Raw genomic sequence first — 11,981 nt, forward strand, 5'->3', positions numbered from 1 at the left:
CATGGATAAATTATTTGTTTCGCTCACCTTTTTTTTTGCTTTGCCTAAAATATGTACCTCTCAGCATGGAATGTGGTAGAGATGGCACAAAACATACGCCACCGCAAACACGTTTCACCGTCCATTTCTCTGGCTCGTTCCGACGTCCGGTAATCAATGCTTTGCTCACCACGACGCTTCCGTCGCTGTTGCAACATCAAGGTCAAGTGCTCTCACGATCGGCAATAGTTAGGATCGAGTGTTTTTTTTTTTGTTTTGCTCTCACTGGTTGCCGCGGGGTGAGATATTAAGGGGGTGTTTTATGCGCTTCTGATGCCAAAGGCAAAAATCGCCAAAAAAAAACCCCACAACACACTACACAAAACCACCGAAAGACACACACATATTTAAAGGGGTGATGATCACCATCCACAACACTGTTCATGGCGGCAAATTCATTAAACCCGAGGGTGGTAAAGATGACACACACATACACAAAACCATGCCAGATTTAGAATCACTGACTGCACACAATAAACACATACAGCACGATGGCTAGGAAGTAGGAAGGAGCGGGGTGGATGAGGGGGGGGGGGGGGAATGGGGGTTTGTTGCAATCGTGTAGAGGATTTTCGGATTGGTGTGAAGATGTCACGATGTCACGAATGATCACTGGCAGTAGCAGCAGAAACCGAGAGCGCGCAAAAAAGCAAAGCTGACAACCTTGAGTTTTGGGAGAAGAAATTTATATTTTCACATGTAATGTGAATAATAAATGCTGTAAAATGTCACACATTAACTCAATTAAATAATTTGATTTAGTTTTAAAATCATTACACAATACATTTTTTATGAATTTCTATGGAATCCACAATTTGCTAACACATTTGAACACATTAAACTTCCTTTAACTCCATTTGCACAATTAATTATTTAAATTTAAAAACAAAAAACTTTACCCTTCACGATATCACTCTTTTTTTCATCTCAAAAAAAAAATAAAATAACATCAGTAACTTCTTTTTCGAAACCTCGTACACACACACACACACACACACACATATGCTCCCAATAATGACCCCCCCCCCCCCCGCACTTAAACTGTATCCGAAAACAATCGAAAACACTCACGTTGCAACACACCGGGCCGCATATTAAGGACGGAGAACCGCCACACGGTAAACGCGCCACACAAAATGTAACCAAAAAACGCGCTAAAATAAACAACCAAAAAACACCCCCGAAAGATCGCAACAAAATCAGCACGTCAGTGTTGACTAAATCGCGCAACCACTTTGCGCGAACCGCCGTGCACGGGGCCGTGCACTATTACTGCCTGTGGTGTCACACTGCGTGCGCCTGTGTTCGACGCCACGTGCATGCGAACGCACTGAATTCTCATTCACAACTAAAAACACTCCCCAGCACTAAACAACATCGAACATCGGCATGAATACCTTTTCCACCCGACCAAGGGGTTTCTCCCGCTGAGAGGGTTGGGGGGGGGGGGGGGGGGTGGTTGGGTGCTTGAAACGGAGAGAGCTGGTGCAATGATACCCCGATCGCTCGTTTAGGGGTGCGATTTTTTTTTGCGTTGCTCTTTGAAGCATACTGCCACAATTGCTGCTCAGACAAAACCACCGACGACGACACACATGCCGGTGGAAAAAAGGGGAAACATATAAACAAAAAAAAAACGAAAAATACCGAAAGCATAGATTGAGAGAACACTATGCGATGTTTTCGATGTTTTTTTCTTTTACGTACGCTCCCGGTTCTTTGATGCTCTCTGCTTCATTTTATGCTCCCCCTCCGAGCTTGAAACATCTCTTACTCATTCTGATTGCGTTTAGTATAATTTTCTCTCTCTAAGAAAATGCATCTCTTCATTCTTATGTTTTCTTCTGTCCTCTTGAAAAGCATAAAATATGTGAAGAAGAATGTTTGTTACATCAAAACATTCTACTGCTCTCTTATTTATTTACGCGCTTTCTATACTCTCTCAAAGCACGGGAATGTTTTTTCTCTCTTCCCTTGTTTTTCTCCGCTTTTCCAATCCCTCAACTACAAAAAAATAACCGACAATCAAAACAAAATCAAACCAACAACATATCACACACAGCTGTTCAATTTTCTTTCCCTCTTTCTATTCTTGAAGCAACTTTCTAACGGTGCTCGTACTCTCTCGCTTCCCTTTTAGTGCACGAACACAAGACGCCACGAAATGTGCGTGTGCAGCCAGAAACGAAGGACGACTTCATCAATGAATTCAAATACGCAGCCAGCCGGCTTCTGGCGTGACGATGACGATGGCGGCTGATACTAAAAGGGACGGATGGGGAGGTTTTTATATGCGAAAAAGGCAAAGAAAGCGTCGGCTCACGCGGAGACAAACTCGCGCGGGCGACATTCCGGTGCGGTGGTATGTGTCTATGCGTACGCGCCCGTGCAGTTTCTTCAACCTTAATGCGACGTGACGGCGGCATCGATCAGCCAGCCCAAAAGAAAGAGGTGCCAGACACTTTCTTTTTCCCCGGGCGCATCTTATGCTCGCATGTTGGCGCATTCTTTACTTATGTAGCGACGTGTTCAGGTCGACCTCGGGCAATCATTTAATGCCGCACGCGATCCGCATTAATCCGATCGGCCGGGTGCGTACATGGTTCGAAAACATCGAAACACACACACCTGATATTGAACCTTATGCGAACGGAATGCAAATGTTGTGTTATTAGTGGATTGATTAAATTGAACGCTTAAATCGAAAAAATAAGCCAGTCAAAAATTGAAAATGATAAAAGCAACGCACCTAAAAAACAAACTTGCATTTAAAAGTTAGGTTATATGTGTTCTAATGTTTGCTGAACAATTTAGGAGAATAAACATAAAAAATTATACAAAGTTTCTACCTCGCTTGATTTGATGTGGATTTGCTATAATTTACTATGTAGATAGTTCCGTTTATCCTATCTACTTAACGAGTTGCCAATTGACGTTCTTTTCTATAAACACTAATTTTCAATTAATTCTCTGTAAATGTTTTTTAATTAAATTCCACATACAAATCTATATACAGGTAGTCCCCGAGATACACTATTATAGCAGACCGCGAAATTCCCAAATTCCCAATTCTACGTATGTCGAATTTCAGTTAAATTTCGTTTCAAATTGACAGTTATAGAATCATCTTCCTTCTCTGCTAGAAATGGATTTTTAAGTGGTTTTCTTTAAAAGAAAACATTAACAAAAACTACTAAAAAATGTATTCAATTGATTTAGAACACATTTTTCTTATTTCCAATATTTACCTTATTTCCTTGAGATTTTTTGCTATAAAATCACTCAGCTGTCAAATTTTAAAATCCGCTTATCTGTAAATCAGTTTATAAGAGGTACCGTGTACCTCGAGGGCTTCCTGTGCCTTGTATAGCGAAATAATAAAATTTAAGTTAACGACGTACCACATAATTTGGGTCCAATCGAGATTGGAACTCATACCATACGGTGTGGTACAAATGTTTATTACCACCCTTACCCTATTAACTCGATGATGTTAAATGAAGCATTTTATTTTACCATAAAACCTATCATCGTTTGAACCTAAATCACGAACGATACCAAATGAAGAAGATAAAAGAAACGGTTCACTTGCGTAATGAGCGTAAATAAGGCATAAAGAATTACTGACAAAAAAACAACACTTATTTCCATGAAAAAAAAAAACAAACAAACAAACAACAAAGAAAGCAAACACCGTTTTAATTTGTTTCATTTATAGCTCCAGTTAATCCGTGTGGCTTCGCATATTCGTTCACGTCTTCCTCCATACCTAACGTTACATTGCGAACAGTTTTCGGCAAGGTAATGGGCAAAATTCCTCTATGACCCCTGAGGAAAGCATCAATCGGGATGCGAATCAAGAAAACTCCGTTAGCGAATAGTGTTTCCACAGTAGAAATGGCTTCCAAACCAGCAGAATGGATAGCAGCCTAATTTGGGAGCCTGTTTTTGGGTGGTAGAAAATTTGAAAGAAGCATCCATCCAAACAGGTGAACTACTTGCTTTTCATCATTAAAAAGCACTAAACTCCGGGGAGTGTTGATGGGCCACGCAAGATAACAGCGCAATAACAAAGCGCTAAACAACGGTACGCAACTACAGATTTGCGGTGTTCGGTTCGGTTTTTGGTGGGTGAAAAGAGGAGGAAACACACAAATTGTTACCCACCTTGATAGGTTCGGGAATGAATGCGCCGCTTTGCTGGTTGATCCACTTCAGCTTCGCGTTCGCTAATGATTCTCTTCATGCTTGTGTTACGAATAAAGCTGCTGCTTTTGAGCAATAAACATTCATCAAATCCGATTCGGACATTCAAGTGTCAGTGATTCAGCGTATGAGAGGCCATCAGTTACGTTCTCGCATAGACCATTGCTATGATCTGTTCTAAAGTGCTTTTTTGTAGCGTTTGCTCCTCAACAATCCCTAGCGCTGAATGTGGTAAACGTGAAAAGCAGATAGATATAACAACACTAGAAAAATTAGATTCTATCAAGTAGGAAAGATCTATTAGATCGTGTGAATCCGGAATCGGTTAGCTTTATATGGCACACTAATGATGAACTACTGGTTATAAAAAGCAATTTCTAAATGACTTCAAATTGCTTACCGGCTTGATTTATAGATGATCAGTCAACCATGCACGGGCGCAATGAAAACGAAACGTCCAACAATCAATATTATAAAGCAGGCGAAAAGCGATAAAACAAAATTAATTAAAACAAACGAATCGTTTTCCATTTCCATACATAAGCCTTCAAATTGGCAAGTGCAATTTCTCTCGAAAAACTTATTATACTAAACTACAACACACACACACAGGCTGAACGCTCCAAAAGAAAGTAAATGGCATTCCTATAAAACACTTATATCAACATCGCTATAAAGCCCTGTACTGTTTTGCTCAAAGAACCATAACGGCACGAAAGAATCTTAACCAATTCGTGAATGATTTGTAGCGATTCAGGGCACCCTTTTTCGTTGGCGTGATCTATACAGCAACCTTGAAACGAAATGCCAACCACCGGTTGATGGTACGTTAGCGCGCGGAGGCAAATTGGCAGACAAAGTAACAATCAAACCAACCAAGCCAATCTGAGTCGAAGCGAATTAATGAATGGCATGAATTATAGCACCTTTAGTACAACGTAAATAAAATGTAAACAGGTGATGGAAGAGGGGAGAGCAACAAAGCAAATTTTCCATTTGCGTGTATGTATTCGAAACTTCTGCAGAAATGCTAATAGAAACAAATCTACTTTTTTTTAATAAGCACAATTAGTCTTCGATGTACAGGCGTCGCCCGAGTTGCGACTGTATTTGGGACCGAAAAAAGAGCCCGAAGCAAGACGTAAGTCGAGAATACATCGTTTATAACCATACGTAGAGAGTCGAAAACTTTATTTAAATATTTTAGAGGAAAAAATAATAAAGAAATTGTTTTGAATACTATATTAAACGATCTTTTCAATATTTCGTTAAAATATTTATCGAGAATGTATAAGTTTATTCTTGCTGCAGCATGGAGCATCTTAGGGCAACAAATAACAACTATCCTTCCAAACGCGACATTAAACTTCCAGGATTTACATACTCCTCTACTGCACGGAATTAAACCGGCAGATAAGAGTATGGTTTTAAAACTGTTCGCAAATTATGTCATCCACATCATTGGAAACAAAGATGCTGTGATTGATTTAATGATCTTCTATTTAAATACTACATTGCAAGATTAATTGATCTTGCAATGTAGTATTAAGTAAAGTAAAAAAATGTTTTTTGTAACCTAACTAAACACACTGAATAAACGTTTTATAAAAAAAAAAAACAGTTGCCGGTGAAAATTAAAAAAAAATCAAAAATTTGAGCAAAATAACAACTGTCAACTGTCACAATCAAAATCGTCGTATCTGCGAATCGTCGTATCTCGAGGGTGTCGTAACTCGGGGAAAGCCTGTATATCATATTTATAAAATTTTGCAAAAATTACTCAAAAAAAGGTAAGATAAGGTAATTTTTTATTATTTTTCATTAATTTTTTTATTTAAAGCATTATTTGAGTGAAAAGAAACTTATTGCAACCGATTGGCATTAAAATAAATCAATTTAATTTTTTTTGCTAAATTAAGGGCAAGGGGTAAGCCTTATGAAATTTTCGAGTTGAACAGTTTTAAAAAAAAAATCTGATTTTTTAGCCTTTTTTTTAATTTAAAGCATTATTTAAGTGAAAAGAAACTTATTGCAACAAAATTCGCATTAAAATATATCATATTTATAAATTTTGCTAAATTACTCAAAAATGAAGAAAATTTTACATTTTCTCAAACAGCATATTGCACTTGGTTCCTCGAATAACTTCTGACACAGACATCTGAGGGCATGGCCGTCCAAGAAGGAAATGTAGTCATTAGTGTCATCTACCGACCACAGGTTAAAGATTGGCGATCTGTTGGATACCGATCGAGTTATAGGCAAAATTTGGTGCAAAAATGAGCCTTATGAAATATTCAAATTTTTATAATTGTTCAATTTTTTCTAAACTTTCATTCTTTTTTAATTTAAACATTATTTGAGTGTAAAGAAACTTATTGCAACCAATTGGCATTAAAATAAATCAATTTAAATTTATTTGCAAAATTTCTCAAAAAAATGGCAAGGGGTAAGCCTTGTAAAATTTTCGAGTTGAAAATTGTTTTGAATTTTTTTTATCATTTTTTATTCTTTTTTTAATTTAATGCATTATTTCGGTGAAAAGAAACTTATTGCAACAAATTCGCATTAAAATATGTACTAAGTACAGGGAGACCCCGCGATACACATTTATAGCGGACAGCAGAGATTCGCATTTCACACTATATAATCCGTTTCAATTTTTCTCATTTGGTTAATTTTTCTTTTTCTATATTTTGTATTCCATAACCGAGTATGCCCGGAATAAGGAAACTAGAATAGATATTCGCCAATCATTGAGAGCCGTATGGGTGAATTCGGACGGGATTTGGTACCAACCCTGCCGTGTTAAAACCGGCGTTTGCAAACACCAAACCACCGGAGTGAATTGAAATCAATAGAAAGAAAGCCTGCTCCATTGCGTACGACAACATAAAATAAAACAGTAACAAAGCAACAACGATTTGAAAGTGAACTAAACATGAAACAAAAATAAAATTTAATTTATAGCAAATTAAATTCTTGCTATAAATTAACTAAATGCCCAATATATTTAAGAAGTTTGTTTTTACTGTATCTTTTCAAAACAAAATATAAATTCTGTTAAAAACACAACAAACTCATAACGTACTGTGCGGGCTTTGGCTTTTCCAGCCAAAGAAATAGGGAGCAAGGTGGAGAATAAAAAAACTGGGACACGATCGCATCTCCGGAACGAAACGGTAAAACAAAAACCAGAAGAAACCACACGCTCACACCCAAAGAAGTCACACAGTGTGCCGGACAGCAGAAACAGATTTTTAGCCAGATCCCGGGAGGAGATTTGTTTGCAAAAGCGGGGATGATGTTACCGACTCCATCGCAGCAGCAGGTCAACAGGCTCTCTCGGGGATCGAAGGGTGCAAGTTTTGAATTTCGCCAACAAGCCAGTTCCGTTACGGTTGGCGTGTCTCGACGGGGTTGTTATAACCCTCGCTTCTATTATAACTCGATAAGCCTCCCCACCACCATGATGGGGTGGGTAACGTACAAAACACAGACACACACAAGGTCATAAAACCTAGATGTGATCGAGAGCAGGGAGGATCAGCAATAGACACGACGATGATGTGTATTTGTGACGAACTGGACGGACGTGAACTTGCCAAACATGAGGTGGCAAATGGTAAAAAAAAACGTGTTTTGTTCGGAAATGTTAGTAACCGCAACCGATGAATGCAAAACGCGACCAACCAAACAGAGTTGCGCATGCGAATTTTAAGCCATTTTTTCTCCCCTTCTCTTGCTTAAACCCGATGTTTCCCGATGCCACATTTCTCCTGTTGCCGTTTTGCGTTTCAGATCTACACACGCACGGTCCACCGTCTGGTCAGTCTTCCTTTATGCTGCTGATGTGTGGAACATGTTTTTTGTGTGTTGTGGCTAGTGCATTTGTAGCTTTTTCTTTCTTTTTTTTCTCTTTGGTTGCTGCCGTTGAACGGCAGCTTCTTCGCTACAATGAAACAAACCTCTCGCACGGATCCGGATCATTGTACGAATAACATACGCAACACATCGACGGTCTGGCCAGTTAAAGGTGTCCAGTACATCTCCCCCATTTTTTTCTTCCACCTATGTGAAGCTTGTTTTTATTTCAAGAAATGGGAAGCAAAATGAAACAGACCTATGATGATAGGAAATCAACGAAACGTCACCAGAGGCAGGCCAAAGACCGGTTGATCGGTAACGACATTAGTAGCAGAAGGGTTGAATGCAATTTAGTTTCAATCTTGAAACTAAACGTCAGTATCAGTGTTTGAGGTATGCTAAAACAGTTCATTTTTAACGTCTTTTTCAACAAAACCTCTTGAATATGATAATGTATAATTCCTGCTTCAGCGATCTCTAGAAATACTAAGATTTTGTTGAGCTATTTTTTTGGATTTTTTTGCAGCTGTCTGATTTGTGACAGCTGTCAGAATGCCAACCAAAAAAGCTTATTATTGAAGAATTTGCTTTCTTTTGGGCAAGATCCAGAAATTGAGGAGAATTCCAGATTTATTTCGGTACATGCTAGGTTTACTTAACCTAGAAATAGTTCCGATTTTGGCAATTGAACTCGAAGCCCCTGGAACGAAGAATTGCGAATAACTGGGCTATGCTCTAATGTTTTTTGAGGACGTCCAGGAAATACGCTAGAACTCCAAAAATATTATTATGCACAGCATCAAAACGTAGAGGGAAACAGATGATACTGAAGGTCGGAGTGCCACGGGTAATTCGCGATTTTTTGGAAAGTTCAAGGTTTTTATCGTGGACTCTGTATATAAATTCCAGAACAACTTGGTGGGGTTGAAGAGATGGTAAGAAGGAACTTACTGTATACGGGACCATCTTCTCCAGATCCTGATGCATGGTGAAGATCTGTTGATGATCCTTCATAAGAGTGAATTTTACTGTAGATCAAATGGGAAGTGACCAGAAAGTTATTGATATCAGAAATAAAAATTGAGAGTGACAACTATAAATAAAATTTTACACAAAAAAAGAAGATAAAAATTATTTGTTTCAATTTTTTCCTAGAGTTCCTCCTTCATATAGTCCAAAACTTTTTCTTGTCATTCCACTTTATCGAGTATAAAATAAGTGAAATTGCTCATTGAAAAACGCATCCACGTGTAGCTTCAAGTTCAACGCATGCGAAGTTCAGCCAACTGTAAACGGAGGGTCGATACGTCCACAGTGCTCTCCCGAGGGAACCTGCAACCAATGCAACTAGTGACGCTAGAAGAAAACCTCTTCCTCCGGTGGGGATGAAACAATCCCTTGCGATTTGGAGCACTCGAAATGTATGGCGGCGATGCGCTTTGCGAAGCATGAAACCTTCGCCCACCTGCCGTTTGGATGCATCTTTCCACGGTGGCATGCCGCCATGATACTTCAACTTTTGCGCAAGAACATACCAACAACGCAATGCTTTAGGAACCTGTAACTGGACGCTGTTGTGTCGTGCACTAGCCAGGCGTAACCGGGCAGGCAAGAATGGACCTTCTAATGCGGACCAACATATGTAGGGGGGTGAGTCAATTGGACAAGGTGAGTAATTAAAAATAAATTTGAAAATAACCATCATTTGCTTGGCAGAGTACGTGGCATTAGAAGAAGAAAAAAATAATCCACAATATAATTATAAACATTCATACAGCGAGCTTTACTGCAACAATTATGCTGGCAAGTTCATAGAGCATACTTCATTCGTTAGCAGCTAGGGCGCGTGGTTTTCGGGATCATGAACTGGAACCAATTTGATTAATCTTCTTCATGTGATTGCTCTATTTCGGTGGTTTCGCCTTTTCTTCTTCCCAAAACCTCAAAGCGATCTCTAATACGCAAATTAACTCACCGTAAATATATAATAATCACGCAAGGGGGTTTAGGGTTTGGCAGGCGCACATTAAACGGAAATGGATATTAAAATTTAAATGAACTATGTGAAATATGGAAAGGAGTTAGAGAAAAGGGGAGAAAAGAGACAAGTAAAAATCTTAATCTAAATTTGATGGCAAATTGATTACTTCCAACGACGGAAGTACCTATTCCTATACTTTTCATTGATTAACGAATTTTATCATGCAATGGAATGTTGGTTTGTTATCACAGTGTCAATAAGTATTGGAGGAAAAAGATGATAGCGTACAGATAATCTAAACTCCAGGAAATGACTTATCTTTTGATGAGGCATCACATAAAAAAATGTGAAAAATTTCGATAACCTTATAAATGAAAAAAAATAACGAAACTGCGAAAAATTTAAATAAAGCAAACTTTGGAATCTCTTAGGTTAATTCTAACAGTAATATGCAGAACTATTTTTTATTCTGTACTAATACGAAATAGATTACCAGGGAAGATGTGGACCGTTTGAGCACGAAATCAACATAATCTTCTCTGCTCATCATGTATCGTGGCCATAGTTATAATAATTTTATTTAAGAAAAAGAAAGAGAGAAGAAACATCATAACCTACCGCGTTATTTAATGATTAATAAAAAAATACTTCCCTTCCAGAGTGCAAATCACAGAAGTGTTTTAATTTTTGGTTTACAATTCATCAACCATTTAAAAAAAAAGAAAAAATATCACCATGTCCGCTCCATTATTGTCATGTTTTTGGGGGCACAACAGTTGACCCCTTCCCGGGTTGACGAATTAATGTTTTCCCACAAGCGAAACATGATAAAGAAAAGCCCGTTGAAATGTCGAGCCCTCTGGTCGTGCACGGAGAAGGAAACAAAAATCGTCGGTCAGGCCTGGTCCAGACAGAGAGACAGAGAGAGATGAGAGGAAGGAACATAAACATCATAAATTCCTTCACTACCCCAAAAAAACCGGAAAGTGAAGTGAAAGAAAGGTGACAAATGGTGGATTTGTTACACCACAAATGTGGAGTGGAGATCATTATTTTACCCTGTTTGTACTATAACTTCAAGCAACAAATAATTCAAATACAGAATATTGCTCTAAAAATAATATAAAATTAAAGGTTCGTTAATGTTTTCTGCATCAAAGTGACCAATGATTCTTACAGATACAATGTTTTACATACCTTTTTCGGGACCCGGACACAATGTTTATGTGTGGCCTTTTGATGACTCTTTTCCGCATTGAGATCAGGGAAAGCTTTTTGCTTCGTGTTTTTTTTTCTTTCGTCAAAAAAAAAAACCACAAACAATCGACAAATAGATGGCTTTGGTTGAGTTATGTTGCTAACGGTACCACTCAAGCCAGATTTTAAAAAGAACTGTTTCACCTTTCCCATGCCAAACTGAAGCGCCCTTTTTCCTTCGTTTCTTCTTCTGCAACTACTACTGCTGGGAGATCATTAATCTCGCTCGATAATTTAATTACACTACCTGCCCAATCTACGCACTCACACAAACAAACATAAGCACACACACACACAGTTGGGAAACGAGGTTAAATTTTTATCACGATTTACTGTTAGAGCACAACTGGATTTTATGCGCAAAACAAAAATGCTTTCCTTGGATGCATTCACCTGTAATTTATTATTCACGCCCTTCAATCATTAGGAAGTGTTATGCTTCAGGCAACTGGGAGGGGGGAAGGCTCACTTTTTCACATTCCATTCTTCAACACACAACGACGGTTTTGGAACCACACATGGAACAATAAATTCCACACCTTTGCATCCCTAAACTGTGACGAACATCGCGTGTTGGAACCAAGGGGAACTAAAGTAAAACACATACCGAACACTATGTTCAAGCGTGCGG

General features: G+C 38.5%; 1 protein-coding gene across 10 annotated transcripts in view; it reads right to left on the bottom strand.

Moving 5' to 3' along the window:
• LOC125768359 (protein phosphatase 1 regulatory subunit 12B-like) overlaps positions 1 to 11,981 on the bottom strand; it is an 85,881-nt gene that overhangs the window by 72,943 nt on the left and 957 nt on the right. For 2 of the 10 annotated variants that reach the window (XM_049435899.1, XM_049435901.1), the window contains exon 1: positions 11,291 to 11,743. The exons of 4 other annotated variants lie outside the window; for them this stretch is intronic. The gene's annotated coding sequence lies outside the window, so the exon portion shown is untranslated. Of the gene's footprint in view, positions 1 to 938; positions 1,047 to 1,110; positions 1,396 to 11,290; positions 11,929 to 11,981 lie in introns of those variants that run through there. 4 more of the 10 variants (XM_049435892.1, XM_049435894.1, XM_049435893.1 and 1 more) reach the window with 3 other exon arrangements.

The sequence above is a fragment of the Anopheles funestus genome, chromosome 3RL (genome assembly GCF_943734845.2).
Source record: "Anopheles funestus chromosome 3RL, idAnoFuneDA-416_04, whole genome shotgun sequence".
In the NCBI taxonomy this organism is placed as follows: Eukaryota; Metazoa; Arthropoda; class Insecta; order Diptera; family Culicidae; genus Anopheles; species Anopheles funestus.